Consider the following 18,548-nt stretch of genomic DNA (forward strand, 5'->3'; position numbering starts at 1 on the left):
TTTTTGAAAATAGAAGAAGATATACGTGAATGTAATGAGGGCAATGTACTAGTAGGAGATTGCCATCCAACAACATAATTTGGTTGTGCTGGAGGTTGAAGTAAAAAAAACCGAAACAAAACCAAATTATAGAAGAGAATCGCAAAAATTGCCTCTTAAAAGTTAGAACATATTGGCTAAGGGAAATACCCGAAAACAATTATCTTTTTACAGGCCATACTACACCACCGTACAAAAAAGCAGGGCTCATCATACACCAGAGTGGGGTATCTGCGCGGCAGGTGGAACTCGTACGGTTCTAGCTGTCGGTGCGTGCTCGCGGCGTATCATTACACAGTAGACTCCATCTATAACGAGAACTGAAATAGCGCACTAATTACCTCGTTATAAACGGATCTCGTTATATCAGACAACAATAATATTGTGCATACCACCACTACTGAAATGTCTTTATGCCTCTTACCTAGTTTATTAGGTGTCGATGGTCGACTTCAACAATGATACTTAGCCATCGGAAATTGTAAATTTCCTACAATATTCAATATCAATCGATAGATAAATAGGAAGGAAGAAGTTTATTACAGGCGGTGGAATTTATTACAGCACTGGCCTGGGTAAGCACACAGATGTTGGGCATTCCTGTATACATGCAGTTGGGGTATTTATTTATAGCCATCACCACGCCAAAAACAGGTAAAGAAACATATTCTTCGATTTCATTTTTCCTCGTTATAACCAAATATGCCTCGTTATAGAGGTGTTATAGTTCAATAGGAATTTCATGGGACATCTAGTGTACCTCGTTATAAGCGAAACCTTGTAATACCCGTGTTCGTTATAGAGAGAGTCTACTGTATAAACATAACTTTTATATTATATCTTCTGTTCCCTTATATAATGCAGGTTAATAAACGATCTCAATTTTAGTCGATAATGCCGTGGTTAATGAAGGAACTAAAGTCTGACCTTCTGTATCAAACTCTGTAGTTAAATTTTCCAAAGGTACGAATCATATTTTATGCCCCGTTTCAAGCTAATCTACCACATTCTCTTAATTCAGCATTATTGGCTCTACAGGATTTGAATCCTCTTTTAATATCCTATAATACCCCTGCAATTCCAATATAAAGCCGTGAAATATATGAGGGTTTGATATTCTGCCACATATATATTAATTAATAAGGCTATGAATTCAATGGATATGTTTCTAGAATAGTCTAGTAGTCCAAGCAATGAAGCATAAAATAGGACAAAACCTCGCAATTTTTACAGAATGGATCGATTTGCATGAAAATTTGAGAATAAGTAGTGGATAGTCCAAGGATCAAAATCTATATGATGCCGAAAGGCGCTTTTACCATGGGGGTGGTTGCCACCCCATCTCGGGGGTGGAATTTTTTTATTATATTTTGACCACAAAAGTTGGTAAAAACTTTCATTCTAAACAAAAACGTTCTATACAATTTTTGCTATCGAAAGTGTTAGTTTTATATCGAAAAAATCAATGTTTTTAATAAGTTTTCTGCTAATAACTCCAAAAGTTTTCGTTTTCTCAAAACAACTTTAGTTGACAAAAATGTACCTTTTGAAAAAATAAACGAAACCTTTTTTTTTAATTTTCTTTAAGACCAATAGTAATCGAGCTATTTCGTCAAATGATAAATCTTGTAGTTTCAAAGTCAAAAGACGGGAAAATTATGCATTTTTCGAGGATAACTTGTTCAAACTAATTTAAAGTATTTAAAAATATATCTCAAGAAATAGAAAAAAAGTCTCTAGCTCAAAAATTGAGTGACTTAAATGAAAAGAATGTCAGTCCCTATTTTTTTCAGCGAAAAAGTGATCGGAAGCAACCGCCCTAACCACCACCCTAATTAAAATTAGTCATTGACCTTATTTGGTATTCTTTATTTATGTATTGGTCATCGGTTCTAAAAGTTTGACCGGCCTAGAATGATTAGTTTAAAAAAAATGAAGTTAAAAGCGAATAACGAATTTTGGTAGTTTGGAAAAAATGGCATTTTCTTCAGAATAGAAAGATTAGCATCAGAGATACGAAAAACTGTTTAATAATGAAATTGTAGCTTATTTAATTCCCAAGAGTCCAAGAATTTGATTTGAAAAAATTTTTTGTACGGCAAAAATTGAGTCAATCGTAAATGAGTATATCGAAAAACATTGATTTTTTCGATATAAAACTAATACATTCGATAGCGGATAAATCGAAGACTATTAATTTTATCAAAAAAATGTATAGAACATTTTTTTGCCTAGAATGAATGTTTTTATCAACTTTTGCGATCAAAATATAATAAATAATTTCCACCCCCGATATGGGGTGGCAACCACCCCCATGGTAAAAGCGCCTTTGGGCATCATATAGATTTTGATTCTTGGACTATCCACTCCTTATTCTCAAATGTTCAAGGAAATCGATCCATTCTTTAAAAATTTCAAGGTGAAAAGCTTTGGTTCCTGGACTATAGAGAATTCGCTGTAAAACGAAATCAAGAGACGTCCTATATAGGGGAGTGCTTATATGTAGATTTTCACTTCGGAAAAAATCAAACAAGATAAAACTTTTTGTAATTTCATTAATGGTAGGGGAGCCCAAGCGGGGATTTTTACAGTTACTCGAGCGCGTCAGATTATCATATGGGGAGAAACCTGGAACCTTGCAGATGTACCTCTACCATATATTGGCTCTTAACGCAGGGGAGTTTGTTAAGGGGGGCCCGAAAAATAAAATCTATCCTTAAAAAACTCGAAATTGTCAGATTAAGATAAGGTAAGTTAAGTACATGCAAAAGAGTGTTTCAAAAATCTGACGATTTGAGCGGGGCGTAAGGAAATAAGGGGGTCACAAATTTTCACAAGAAAAAGGCGAATATTTCGCGAAATGAATGACAGATCGAAAAACTAAAAAATATGTGCTCAATATTTTTTAAAAATCTATCGAATGATATCAAACACGACTTCCCACGGAGAGGGATAAATTTAGTATTTTAATTACGAATCCCGCGATATTTCGTGAAATGAACATCAGATCGAAAAACTGTAAAATACACTTATTCAATATTTTTGAAAAATATATCGAATGGCACCAAACACGACCCCCCACGGAGGTGGGGTGGGGGGTTACTTTAAAATCTTAAATAGGAGCCCCCATTTCTTATTCCAGATTTGGATTCCTTACGTAAAAATAAGTAACTTTTATTCGAAACATTTTTACGAATTACGGGTAGATGGCGTTATAATCGGAAAAAACGATTGTTGGAAATGGAAAATTAAATTAAAAAATGGCAAGCGCCCACTAAAATGGAAAACTTTACTTAACTTTTTTTGGTTTTAGAACTTACTCTTCACAACCCAATAGGTCCCCAACTTGTTTTCCTGGGTGGTTCCTGGACTATAGAGAATTCGCTGTAAAACGAAATCAAGAGACGTCCTATATAGGGGAGTGCTTATATGTAGATTTTCACTTCGGAAAAAATCAAACAAGATAAAACTTTTTGTAATTTCATTAATGGTAGGGGAGCCCAAGCGGGGATTTTTACAGTTACTCGAGCGCGTCAGATTATCATATGGGGAGAAACCTGGAACCTTGCAGATGTATCTCTACCATATATTGGCTCTTAACGCAGGGGAGTTTGTTAAGGGGGGCCCGAAAAATAAAATCTATCCTTAAAAAAACTCGAAATTGTCAGATTAAGATAAGGTAAGTTAAGTACATGCAAAAGAGTGTATATTTCAAAAATCTGACGATTTGAGCGGGGCGTAAGGAAATGAGGGGGTCACAAATTTTCACAAGAAAAAGGCGAATATTTCGCGAAATGAATGACAGATCGAAAAACTAAAAAATATGTGCTCAATATTTTTTAAAAATCTATCGAATGATATCAAACACGACTTCCCACGGAGAGGGATAAATTTAATATTTTAAATACGAATCCCGCGATATTTCGTGAAATGAACATCAGATCGAAAAACTGTAAAATACACTTATTCAATATTTTTGAAAACTATATCGAATGGCACCAAACACGAGCCCCCACGGAGGTGGGGTGGGGGGTTACTTTAAAATCTTAAATAGGAGCCCCCATTTCTTATTCCAGATTTGGATTCCTTACGTAAAAATAAGTAACTTTTATTCGAAACATTTTTACGAATTACGGATAGATGGCGTTATAATCGGAAAAAACGATTGTTGGAAATGGAAAATTAAATTAAAAAATGGTAAGCGCCCACTAAAATGGAAAACTTTACTTAACTTTTTTTGGTTTTAGAACTTACTCTTCACAACCCAATAGGTCCCCAAACAGCTCGAGTGACTACACATTTAGCATACTTTCTTCCCCTACTATAAGAAATGTTTAATAAACAACATATCAAAAAGTTCTACTCGAGAAGTGGGTGCTTCATTTTTTATTAAACAAATGAACTGCGAAATTCGATGTTTTTTTTTAAATAACTCCGAAAATATAAACTGTAGAAAAAAACTGACTTGACCGTTGAAAAATTCAGAAAATTTTACAAAAAAACCCTCTATAAAGATTTTTATAAAATTAAATCTGTAGCTTCTATAATTTTTTATTTATAGCTCTAAAGTCCCCTTCTCACAAACATTGGCGCACTGTAAACTAGCGTACGGCGAAGTGCACGGTTGAGTTATTTTAATGTAATTCTTTAACTAATGGATCAAATGAAATTTTTTAAATTGATCATGAAAGAAGAATAATTTAGCTATCTTATGGTTGTAATGAAAAGAAATAAAATGTATGGGCATAAGTATGGTATTGGCGGAAAATGAGACTTACGTGAATTTGGTTTAAAAATGATTTAAAAATGTGTAACTAATACAATTTTTCTTATAAAACTCTCAATTTTGCACAGATTACCTTTCAGACATCTTACTAAACGATGTTTCTGTCAAAAAAATCTCAAAAATTTAATTCAAATGATACGACGTCTCAAAAAATGTAGTTTTTGAAAACTTCGCAGTTTTACAGAATTACCACCACAAGACGGTATTACTCAAGTTTGAACAGATTTATTACAGTTTTATAGATGCTTTTTTAAAGCTCGGGATGCAATCTTTAAAATGTACTAAATTATTTTACTTTAGAAATGAAATAAACTATATATTTTTGAGAAAATTAAGGAAGATAACAAAAATGTAATACAAAAACCGAAAATTACCAGTTAAAAAAATGTTTATACAAAGCGATAAAAACTTTTTTCTATAAAACTTACCTAAAATACATTTAATAATAAGCATCAACAATAATAAATGTTCAACAAAAAAATTTTTTTATCTCTTATACAGTATGTCTGCGTAACTTGAAACCTATTGATAACTTTTTTATTATCAGTTTTACGAAAAAAGTTATTCTTTATAAAATACTCTGCATCGTATATAATCTAAGATTCAACCATTAAAAGTCAAATTTTATTAATTTTATACGAGGTATGTAAAAAAATATGAATTTTACTCAAGAGTAAAGTACCTTTATATTTCACAATAGCAAAAATTGTTATTAAGAAAAGTTGTTTGGAAATAAAAATATGTTTCAGTGTTCAATTACATCTTTCTAATTAAAATATTGTGAATAATAAAGGCGCTTAACTCTTAAATAAAATTCATACTTTTTACATACCTCGTATTATATTGCAAAAGTTTGATATCTGTTAGTTGTATCTTAGATTTTAGATCAGGTAGAGCATTTTACGAAAAATAACTTTTTTTCGTAAATTTGATAATAAACTAGTTATCATAATTGTAATAAAATGATGATGGGTATCCGTAATTTGAGAAAAAATGGAAAAAAATTTTTTTCGATTAGAATGATGTAATTGTATATTAAAACATAGTTTTTAATTTCAAACAACTTTTCATAATAGCATTTTTTGATATTCTGGAATATGAAGGTATAGTTCGTCCGCTATAACTTTTCCCATGCGTCACGATCCATTTTCAAACAAATTAAGTCCAAACATAAAGTGATACGTACGCCGTTCATTCCACCAACATACGCCTGTTTTGGATTATCGCGACAACGAATATTAAAGTGTGCAACATAAGAAGTACGAAAGTAAATGGCTCTAATAATTATTCCATTAAACAGCAATGTAATTTGCAATTTATTTTCGTTTTTCATATTTTGCACAATAAAATATTAGTTGTCGAAATAATCCAACACAGGCGTATATTCGTGGAATAGGGTATATGTATATATAGTACACAGTATACAAAATGTATATACACATCGACGTCCGTTTCACTTTATGTTTTTACTTAATTTGTTTGAAAATGAATCGTGACGCATGGGAAAAGTTATAGCGGACGAACAATACTTTATTCTCTAACGAAATTTATATTTTTGACATAACTCGTATAAAATTGATAAAATTTGATATATCACGGTTGAGTTTTAAATTTTTGATTATCCAGAGCATTTTATGAAGAAAAACTTTTTTTCGTAAAATTGATAATAAAAAAGTTTTGCATGTGGTTCCTAGCTACGCAGACATACTGTATAAGAGCTTCTGTATAAGAATTTTTACATTGTAATGCCATATTCGAATTCAGCATAATCAAAAACAAAATAGTAACATATTTGATCAAAGTAAAATGATGAATTTAACGATATTTTTAAAATTATTTATACAAAACAATTGTTATTGTTTAAACAATCAATAAACAATTAGCGGCCAAATCTGCGAGTAGAACTTTTTACTTTAAGAAGTATATAAACTAACAAAAAATTTTTAGAAAAATATAAGCTTGTTTGAATTATTCCGAAACAATGCATGTTTTCGTTCTAATTGCACTCCCCTAATATTTTAGTTCGTTCAGACTAGTTTCACTCACATTAGATATCTTCAGAGGGTGTATATATGACTATCTTTGAACGAACTGAAACAAATCAAGCCTACTAATACCGAATCACAATAAAATAACTCAATGGATGCCGTAGCGACATCTGCTTAAAACAATTCGAAGTTTTATTTCCGGAGAAATAAAACTTCTAAGAGAAATAAAACTTCTAATGAAACCAAGTTTCTAGCCACGCCTTCGTGGTTTCTTCTTCTTCAGCCTTAAGTAATCCAATTTTGGACATATTGCTCCTCCCCCCAATTCCTATTGGAAGCCTCCCCCAATTCAATCCAGTATTTTCTATTTTACTCCACTTGTTTCCTCCAACCTTCTTAATGTCATCAGCCCATCTCATTTGTGGCCTTCCTCTGCTTCTTCTTCCTAACCACGGTCTCCATTGTTGTATATCGTGATTCCATCTTTTCTTTCATCCTTCAGTCGGGCATTGTGTCCTGCGAAGCTCCGTTTTAATTTGGCAGCATGTTTTCCTGCGTCTTTTACTTAGGTTTGGTCTTAAATATTGTTCTATTTTAGTGTTTTCCAAGATCCAACTCAGTTTTTCAAATCCTGCTCGCGCTAACCTTATTATTCTGGTAATTTCGGCAGTTTGATTTTCTTTGTTAACTTTCATTATCTGTCCCAGGTAGATGTATTCGCTTACTGTTTCTAAATTTATGTAATTCAATGTTATTTTTATAATGTTCGGTGTATGCGCCATTATTTTTGTGTTTTTCCAAGTTCATCTTAAAACCTACTTTTTCCGAAGCTTGAAATAGTTGCATCATCATGGTCTGTAATTCTTCGAAACTTGTAGCGAATATTACAATGACGTCAACGACAGCTTATCTCAAATAACTCAGTTTTCTTCCATTAACATTTATTCCATTATCTACCCAGTTAATGTCTTTGAACACGTCTTCCAGTCTCAGTGTGAATAGCTTTGGTGAAATAACGTCTCCCTGACGAACTCCTCTGTTGATTGGTATAGCTTTGGTTTTCTCATCTATTTGTATTTTCAGTGTAGCTTTGTTGTAAATATTATGCATGAGTATTCTGTATCGAGAATCTATCCTGCAGTAATAGCTCTCTCTATTGCCCAAAGTTCTATAGAGTCGAATGCCTTTTCATAATCAACGTAGCCAATGTATAAGTTCAAATGATAGTCATTGGCTTTCTTTATTAGCGTTCTGACTGTAAGAAGATGATCCGCTGTACTGTAACCCTTTCGGAATACTGCCTTCTCTACCGGTTGATAGCTATCAAGCTTCGACGATAAAATCTATTAGGTATTACTCTCATAAACAGTTTGTACATTTGAAACAGCAGGGAGATTGGCCTATAGTTCTTCAGAACTCCCCCGTCTCCTTTTTTGAAGAGAGTTATTGTTAAACTTTCTTTCCCATCATCTGGGACTTCTCTTTTGTAAAGTCATTCGTTGAAAAGATAATTAGATTCTTAGAGAATAATTTCACTCCCCACCTTCAACATTTCGGCAAGTATTCCATGTGGACCCGGAGCCTTATTGTTCTTTAGTTGTGCCATAGCTTGTTTTATTTCGAATGATTCTATATTAGGGAGTACTCCTGAGTTGACATTTATTATCTTTTTCTTAAGATTTTCATTTGCAGTGTCATCTGGGACTTTGTTTGAGGAATATAAATCACGGTAAACTGTTTGAGTAACTTTTAGAATTTCCTTCTTTTGTCTGATTTCTTTTCCATTTTTATCTTTTAATGAGATTATTAGAGGCTTTCCTTTCCGTGGTTTCTATTACTTGCAAACCAAGCGAATGCTGAATAAAAGAAGACACGGGGAGGTCTAGAATTTGCACCACTACCTACCTATTTAGAGTGATCGTAGGACAATACGGTCGTTGACTTAGGTATGGGAATTATCAGGCACTGTGTAAAATATGAGAAATTTAAAATAATTAGTTAAAATAATAAAAAAATTCAACAAATTCTTAATTGGAAATGCCTGATCATTCGTTTTATTCAAATTTATTAATTCACAGTATGCGAAAAACGAGGGCAACACTTGTTTATTAAAAACAGACCATTACCACTGTGAATATCTAACAATACATTTTGAAGTAATTGTTATAAAATAACTAAAGCGTAATATATGTTATACATTATATTGTATGTTAATGACGCAACTCGACTATTGTTGACTCATTACATTCGTTCTCTTTACCTACTTCCAGATCATTTAGAACACCACGAACGGTTATCTACGGTTTGAACAAATACCAAAAGTAGTAGTGGACATGAGTAATTACAAAGAAAATTGTACTTGCAAGTTTATTGAATTAAACTCGATTTAAGTTTGTACACAAGATTGTTTTCTGCAGTGATTAACTTTATACTGTATAATTTATTTATACAAATCCAATTTTCCATTTTACTATGCTGGGTCATTCCATATCAACTCAACACACCTAATTTCCATCCCTCTTCAGATTTGGTTATAATTTGGAATACTCATAGTGGCTAATAAGGTAACCAAAAATACAAAATTTTAAATTTTTATCTTAAACCGTTTCCGAAATATGGTTATGTAAAATTTTTCAAAGAATTCCAAAACACCGCGACCATACTTTTTTGGAATGGTTGTAGAAGCTGTCCTAATTGAGCTAGAATGCTGGGAGAGGTGTCATTTTGCAGCATTTTTAAAGCTCTTTACAGTGATATTATACAATATGATGTTATGATCAACAAGTTTTTTTAACAAGATAAATCTATTTTGTTAAGTTTTTTTCCAAAAAGTACATAATTTAAAATTTTCATAATATTCCTACAAATACATAGTACTGTTGTTAATAACATAAAATTTTTATTAGGGGATGGTGATAGGTTCAACATAAAAAAATTCATTTCACACATATTTATAGTAAGGTGCAAATGATAGGAATAAATTCGTAATTTCACAAGCTGCCGACTTTAAGGAAAAATCCCGAAACAGGTCAACTTTTATTTTTAAATTGTAATTTTTTTTGCATATATGTCATACTAGTGACGTCATCCATCTAGGCATGATGACGTAATCGATTATTTTTTTAATGAGACTAGGGGTCGTGTGCTAGCTTATTTAAAAGGTTATTCAATTTTCTATTCAGTAATATATACATTAATGTAATTGTTTATACAGGGTGGCAAAAAAAGTTATTTTAATTAAATTAATTGACAAAAATAGAAGAAGAATGTACCTATGTAATTCATTTAGATTAAAATATATTTATATATTTATAAATCTATTTTAAATGAAATAAATTACATACATTCTTCTTTTTTTGTCAAATAATTTAATTAAAATAACATTTTTTTGCCACCCTGTATAAACGATTTTATTAATGTTTATATTACTGAATAGAGAACTGAATAACCTTTGAAATAAGCTAGCACACGACCACTAGTCTCATTAAAAAATCATCGATTACGTCATCACGCCAAGATGGATAACGTCACTAGTATGATATATATGCCAAAAAATTGCAATTTAAAAATAAAAATTTACCTGTTTAGGGATTTTTCCTTAAAGTTGGCAGCTTGTGAAATTACGAATTTATTCCTTTTATTTGCACCATACTGTATGCGTGAACCTAATTTTTTTTATGTTGAACCCATCATCATCCCATGATAAATTTTTTATATGTTATTAACAACAGTAGGTACTATGTATTTGTAGGAATATTTTGAAAATTTTAAATTATGTACTTTTTGGAAAAAAACTTAATAAAAAAATATATTTTTTTTGTTTGAAAAAACTTAAATATTACCATAGGTAACATCATGTTGTATACATCACTGTAAAGAGTTTTAAAAATGCTGCAAAATGACACCTCTCGCAGCATTCTAGCTCAATTAGAACAGCTTCTACAACCATTCCAAAAGAGTATGGTCGCGGTGTTTTTAATTTGTTTGGAAAACTTTACATAACCATATTTCGAAAACGACTTGATATAAAAATTTAAAATTTTGTATTTTTCTTCACCTAATCATCCACTATGAGTACTCTATATATTAAGAAAATCTAAATAGGTCAGGAAAAAAATTAATTCAAAGTGTGTTGATTTGACCTGGAATAGCTCTGCTAAGTCTTGACAAAAAAGAAACCAATCTATTTATTTCAATGCTCATGCTAAATTTTTACGAAAATAAAAACCATAGGACTGATCCCAGCTGTGTAGGAAATTTTCTTTTTTATAAATTTAAGAAAAAAAATAATTTCTATCTAACAATAAAACACTGGAAACTTTTATTTTCAATACTTCCACAAAATTTCTAACTTAATTTCACTACAGCTGTTCCGGCAGACTGCCTTTCTCATGACATGTGATGTATTTTACTGTGTCTGCTCTTTAAACTCTTTAACTGAAGAGGTTGAGGAGTGGGGAGCTGTTTGTCTAAAGTTGGTCATTGGATTTTCTATCACTGAAAGTCCTTTTGTGTTCTGCTATACGTTTATCCAAGGTTCTGTCAGTTTGACCGATGTAAGTTTTTGGGCAGTCACCACATTGCTTTTCTTTTGTTTGTTCTGTAAGCTGGTGTTATTCCATTCTTTTTTATGTATTTGGCTATTTTTGATTGGCTAAGAGCCGAAAGAAACAAACAATTACAGAGTGGTGTATACAAACTGACATGTGAAATTTCCAACGAGTAACGGTCGAATCATCAATAACTTCTATCCTTGTGGGATATCGGTACTCACTTGAGGGACCGTAGGTAAGCGTCTTTTTTTTTAAAGACAATCAAGTCGACTTTACTAAGTAACAAGACATTTTCTGAACACACACACTATACATTACACCATAATGTTTATCTGTTGGTTTGTGTCATTAGTCATTACGCAGTATTATATTTTGGAGATTTGTTTCCATTTTCATGATTTTAATCTACCTATTAATAACTACAATAACAGTTCGTGATTTGAATATATCGTGTCAATTAATCATTTACTCTCTTGTGGATTTTGAAAAGATCGGCAATATCAAATGATTAATAACGTATCGATTTCGAACCCTCTCATCTCGGAAACCTGCAAGTTTGGAGTATTTTGTAACAAGACCTTCAACACTAACGCAACATGGTTACTTTAGATAATTACGGATAATTATATTCGAGTGATTGATCGAATGTTCATTACGATTTCCCAGATGTAGCGCGTGTCGGAACTTTACATGGATCGTTAAATCCAAGCTACTCGGTAATTTTGTTGGAAGTTTTTAATAGGTATAATAGAGGATAGAGTTGGTTCTTCAGGAAAAGTCGATATACAAAACAGATCAAACTTCTACTTTCAACATCCTTACATACATTTTTTATTAAAGTTAGCTTAAAGTTCGGATGGCAAAGAAAAATTATACATCGATATATCATATCATATGAGCATTGCATGAAGACATCGATATACGATATCTAATATATTGAGAAAAGACTGAAGAACTACGAAAAGTTCTTCTAGAATTTAACCATGCCTATGGAATTGGTCCAGCTGAAGTGGAAGCTGATCTTGCCGCTTATAGGTCCTATCTAACTTCGGAACGAATTATACACCTACAAAAGTCAAGGGAATGTCACCGAAGTTATTATTCCACTGGCTCTCCAAAGCGAAATTTTTAAACAACACGACGTGTTCTGAGGGACTAGAAACCTCAAATTATTTTAGTGATGACAACTTTGGCATGGTTCTGATTAATATTCGTTCTATAAGAAATAAAACTGATGAACTATTTTTGTTTCTGGAGGAATTAGGATTTCCTCCGATAGTTGCGGTTACAGAGCACTGGCTTGAAGTTAACGAGCCTTTTTTTCTAGAAAAATATACCACAATTGCCAGGTATGATCGTCCAAGTTCGGCTCATGGAGGCACCCTGATTCTCTCTAGAAATAATGATTTTTCTTTGGTAACAAAATATGACTTTTTGTTAAGTGAATCCTTCTTTGAGTTTTCCTTAGTTTATAATAAAAATCTTAATCTTTACATTATTTGCATTTATAGATCACCTGATTCTACCGTGGAACTATTTTTTCAGAACCTGCTAAATTTGTTAGATGACCTGCCTCATAAAAGCAGAAAAATTCTATGCGGTGATTTTAACATTAATTATGCTGCTGCTAGTGCTACCCAAGTGTCCCTGGCAAACATATTTGAATCGTATGGTCTCTCAATGCACGTTGATTCTCCTACAAGGATTACAAAAACTACATCTACCATAATCGATTATATTGTCTCAGATTTCTCACCCCTTGATGTCTGCTCTACAGTTATTAATGCAGGACTATCTGATTATGAAGCAGTGTATACGAAGTTTAACATCTTCAGCAAACCCTCCTCAAAAACCCGACGTTTAGGTAGGATTTTTTCCGCCCGGAATTTTCGTAAATTCCACAATTTATGCTTAACTTCTGAGTGGCAATTTCCTTCTATAGACGTGGACTATAATTTCAGTGTTTTTCTAGATAAGCTTCTCCACATCTTCAATAAGGCATTTCCTTTAATTCCTATTAAGCCAAAACATCGGAAACCTTGGGTTACGAAAGGTATTCGCATATCAGCTAAGAATATGCGTTCACTACTATACATCAAGAAATTTACTACCAATGTTGCTGTCACTGAATATATCATGAAGTACAGGACAACATATCTAAAACTTGTCAGGTCAGCTAAAAAAGCCTATTATCAAAATCGTCTGGGAAGCTCTAAAAGTGTTGCAAAAGAGACTTGGTCTATAATAAACGATCTTCGAAATAAAACTCACACAGCTCAATCATTTTCCCTTCCAAATCCTGAAAGTCTAAACGACTACTTCGTTAATGTGAGTAAAAATATAACATCAACAATTTTGCCGCAACAAGATCCTATTTCCTATCTTCCTAATTCAAGACAGGTCTCGAATTCATTCTTTTTACGACCAGTCGATAACTCTGAACTTATCCAAACAATCAATTGTATCAAAAGCAAATCATCCTGTAGTACTGATGGACTATCTATAAAAATTTTCTCTAATCTCACAGAAAATGTGTTGGAAATCCTCCTCTCATTAATTAATGATTCCTTCGAAAAAGGTAAATTTCCAGAGTGCCTAAAGACAGCCATTATTATTCCTCTTCATAAGGGTGGCGAAAAATCTGATGCCTGCAACTATAGACCTATTGCCTTACTACCGGTACTCTCCAAAATTATTGAGAGACTCATTAAAACTCGACTTATGTCCTTTATCGTTGATAACAACATTTTATCACAAAATCAGTTCGGCTTTTTAACAAATAAATGTACCACTGATGCCATGTTTTCTGTACTACATGAGGTTTACCAAGCACTAAACAATAATCTTTATACTGCCACTGTTTTCTGCGACTATGCCAAAGCTTTTGATTGTGTAAATCACGACATCTTGATTACAAAACTAAATTTCTATGGAATTCGAGGTATTTGTTTGAATTGGTTCCAATCCTAATTGAATAATCGGAAACAACTAGTTAGAGCAAATGATACTGACTCTAGTCTCAAAAACATCGTCTGTGGAGTACCACAAGGTTCAGTATTGGGTCCTATACTGTTCCTTATCTTTATAAATGACATTACTAATTTAAAAATCAATGGGAAAATTTTTCTTTTTGCTGATGATACCAGTATCACTTGGAGCAACTCAACTATTGCATCTCTTCATGAAACTATAACTTCGGATCTACTGACGATAAAGACCTGGTCTGACTCTAATTTACTCTCTTTTAACTGTAAATAAAACAGTAGCATTATCCTATAAAGGAGCTCTTCAACCTTTGCCACTTCATAACAGCCAGATCAGTACCGTTGATTCTGTAAAATTTCTTGGTATTTTTTTAGACAGCAACCTCAAATGGTCCCTTCATATCGATTCGTTAAGTAAGAAACTCGCCTCAGCTTGCTATGCAATACGATCTGTCTCAAGGGAACTCAATTTAGCATCTTCTAAAATAACATATTTTTCGTTGTTCGAGTCTCATCTTCGATATGGTCTTCCTTTTTGGGGTTCTAGTACAGCTGCTCAATTTGATGTCATTTTTAGATTGCAAAAAAGAGCAATAAGATATTTGTTTGGCCTCAGAAGATTTACACATTGCAGAAGTTACTTCAGAGATCACGAAATTTTAACACTTCCATCTTTATATATTCTAGAAACGGTTTGTTTAATTCGTAAACACCTTCAATCTTTCCATCAAGGCCCAATCATCTTTACTCCACCAGAAATTCAATCTTTGATATTTATTTACCGATTCCATCCACTGAGTTAGTAAAGAAATCTATATTATATTCCGCAAAGAAACTGTACAATCATCTTCCGTTACAACTTAAATCTGCAACATCTTTCCCTAAGTTCCGAAAAATGACAAAAGCCTATCTATCCAGAAGACCATATTATTCAATAGAAGAATTTCTTAATGAATAACTAAGAAAATTGGGTTCCATGCGCAGTAGCATAAACTTGTCAGTTCCTTATGTTGTACCTATTTTATTTTATTTGTTGTATGTTCAATTTGCAATTTATATATTATGTTTTGCAATAAATTGTTTTTGTCTTGGCTTTTATATCTTATACTGTACATTGTTGACGATTTATCTAATTTTAGTAAATTGTAGTTGTTATTTGTTATTTATATTATGTTTTTCTTTTGACTGTATGTAAGCTTTGTTCATAAAATTGTAAAAATTTTCAGTGGCAATAAAGCATATTTCTAAAAGTATATGTCTATGATATGCAATATATCGATAGAATATCAAATAAATAGAACAAATAGAGTCACAGGATGACTAAATGAAACAGTAAGGAGCAATCAAAATATTGTAAAAAATGATAACCAGGATTTACAAAGCATCATCAGACCAATAATTAGAAACGCGGCAGAAACACGACCCGACAAAAAGAGAACAAAAAGAATGCTAGATGAGAACACTAGTGAATTCAAAATTTTTTTTTATTTAGGATTAAATAATCAATCGTGTGTCCATTAAGTGTTTCTTGTTTTCGTGGTAGTTCTTCCTGCCTTTGAAAGCGATTCTTCCCTAGGAATGGAAGACAAGATGGGCATTTTTATGTTATCTTATATTAGTCTAGTAAAATAAAATTACACTACATGTAAATCAAAATGTAAATTCGTACAGGTTGAAACAAATTTTATATCAAAGTTTAGGTGGGTACAAAAGATATTTTCAAGAAAGTATCCAAATGATACAAGGGGATCATTGTTTAAATAATTAAAAAGGGGTAATTTTTGCAAAAAATTACTTTTTTAACTGCTGAGGTCATTCAATTACCAGTGAAGGTCTATAGGATTATTTTCTACAAAGTTGAAGGGCAAATCTTTCACATAAGAATTACTAAATTAAATTTGACCCCCTATTTATTTAACTAATTATACATAAAACTTTAAAAACAAATTTGCATAAAATTATTTTTAGCGTTTTAAATAAGCACTATAAAATATCTTTTTTTACAGACTAAGTTGCGCTATGTTATCAGTATTAATCAAGAAAAAATTGGTTCAAAAATATTTAACATTTTTTGAGATATTGAATTTGTTTATTAAATGTTACTCTATTTTCAATTGCAAAAACGCGGTTGTTGCCAAAGAAATATTCACCTGTATTAAATCTTATTATTTTTATTTTTATGTACGTTTTCGATAAATGTATTGATAAATTCAAATTTCAATTAAACTTCCCCCTAAAATGGCATTTGAAAATTATTCAAATTTGATTATAATTTGTTTTTTTAATAACGTCGCGGGGATTAAATATTTTGAAATGCCGTTTCGATAATTGGGTTTCTGGGAATTTTTCACTAATTAACAAATTTTTTTGTCTTTTTTTCCTCTTCTTTTTTTTTCTTGGAGTTATATTACTACGGGCCCTTTTAGGGTTAAGTTTCATTAAGAATGTCGAATCTCTAAGCCGTAGATTCTAGAACTAAAAATATTAAGATTGGTCTAAAATCACTTAAATAAAATGTGGCTACTTACTGAGTTACAGGGTGTTTTAACTAAAAATTTAAAAACTATTTTTACCAAGTACTTTCAAACTATTTGACGTATCCTTATCATACTTGGCAAAAAGTTTGGGTACTATACAGTCTACTAAATTGTGATAAACAAAAGTTTCTAGCTACTACAAGAGGCGTACGACAGGGGATAGTTAAGGGTTGACCCTTCCCAAATTCTACGCCACTGAGAGAATTACTATTTTAGTGAAATTTTTCGATTCTCCAATACTTTCTATGTAAATAATATACTCTTTACTGGTAACGATTAAGTCATTAGTTTTCGAGAAATTGGACGTTAAAAATGGAACGGCATAGATATTTTGATTCATTCATTCATTCATATTAAACTTCCAATATCTCTCAAACTGATGACTTTATCGATACCAATATAGTTATTTACATACAGAGTATTGTAGACTCGAAAAATTTCGCTAAAATAGTAATTCACTCAGTGGCGTAGAATTTGGGAAGGGTCAATCATTCACTATCCCTGTCGTACGCCTCTGGCACTAGCTAGAAACATTTATTAATCACAATTTAGTAGGGTGTATAATAGCCACACTTTCTGCCAAGCATGATAAGGATACGTCAAATAGTTTTAAAGTACCTGGTAACAATAATTCCTAAATTTTTAAATAAAACACCCTGTAACTCAGTAAGTAGCCACATTTTATTTAAGAGATTTTAGTTAAATCTTAATATTTTTAGGTATAGAATCTACAACTCAGAGATTCAACATTCTTAATAAAATTTAACTCTAAAAGGGCCCGTAGTAATATAACTCCAAGAAAAAAAAAAGAAGAAGAAAAAACGACAAAAAATTTTTTTAATTAGTAAAAAATTCCCAGGAACCCAATTATCGAAACGGCGTTTCAAAATACTTAATCCCCGCGACGTTATTAAAAAAACAAATTATAAACAAATTAGAATAATTTTCAAATGCCATTTTAGGGGGGAGTTTAATTGAAATTTGAATTTATCAATACATTTATCGAAAATATATATAAAAATAAAAATAATGAGATTTTAAGCAGGTGAATATTTCTTTGGCAACAACCGCGTTTTTGCAATTGAAAATATAGTAACATTTAATAATCAAATTAAATATCTCAAAAAATATTAAATATTTTTCAACCAATTTTTTTTTACTTAATACTGGTAGTATAGCGCAACTTAGTCTGTAAAATAAGATATTTTATAGTGCTTATTTAAAACGCTAAAAATAATGTTTTGCAAATTTGTTTTTAAAGTTTTATATACAATTATTTAAATAAATAGGGGGTCAAATTTAATTTAGTAAGTCTTATGTGAAAAATTTACCCTTCAACTTTGCAGAAAAAATCCCATAGACCTTCATTAATTAAGTGAATTACCTCAGCAGTTAAAAAAGTATTTTTTTTGCAAAAAAGTATATTCCAGTATGTAGAAAGAGGAATTCCACTTATGGCAGGGAAGCATAGTATGCTAAATGTGCAGTCACTCTAGCGCTTTGGGGACCTATTGGGTTTTGAAGAGTAGGTCCTAAAACCAAAAAAAGTTAAGTAAAATCAAATTAACATGAAGCAAAACTCCCTAGTGTAGTTGGTATATTTAATAAAAATTCTAAAAATTTTTTAAAAATCCAAACGGATTACGTTCAAAACGTTTTCG

At 31.7% G+C, this 18,548-nt stretch overlaps 1 protein-coding gene across 4 annotated transcripts in view; it reads right to left on the reverse strand.

Moving 5' to 3' along the window:
- Window positions 1-18,548, reverse strand: part of LOC126884772 (uncharacterized) — a 786,660-nt gene that overhangs the window by 439,240 nt on the left and 328,872 nt on the right. The gene's annotated exons all lie outside the window — the stretch shown is intronic.

This window comes from Diabrotica virgifera, chromosome 5 (assembly GCF_917563875.1).
Source record: "Diabrotica virgifera virgifera chromosome 5, PGI_DIABVI_V3a".
Classification (NCBI taxonomy): domain Eukaryota; kingdom Metazoa; phylum Arthropoda; class Insecta; order Coleoptera; family Chrysomelidae; genus Diabrotica; species Diabrotica virgifera.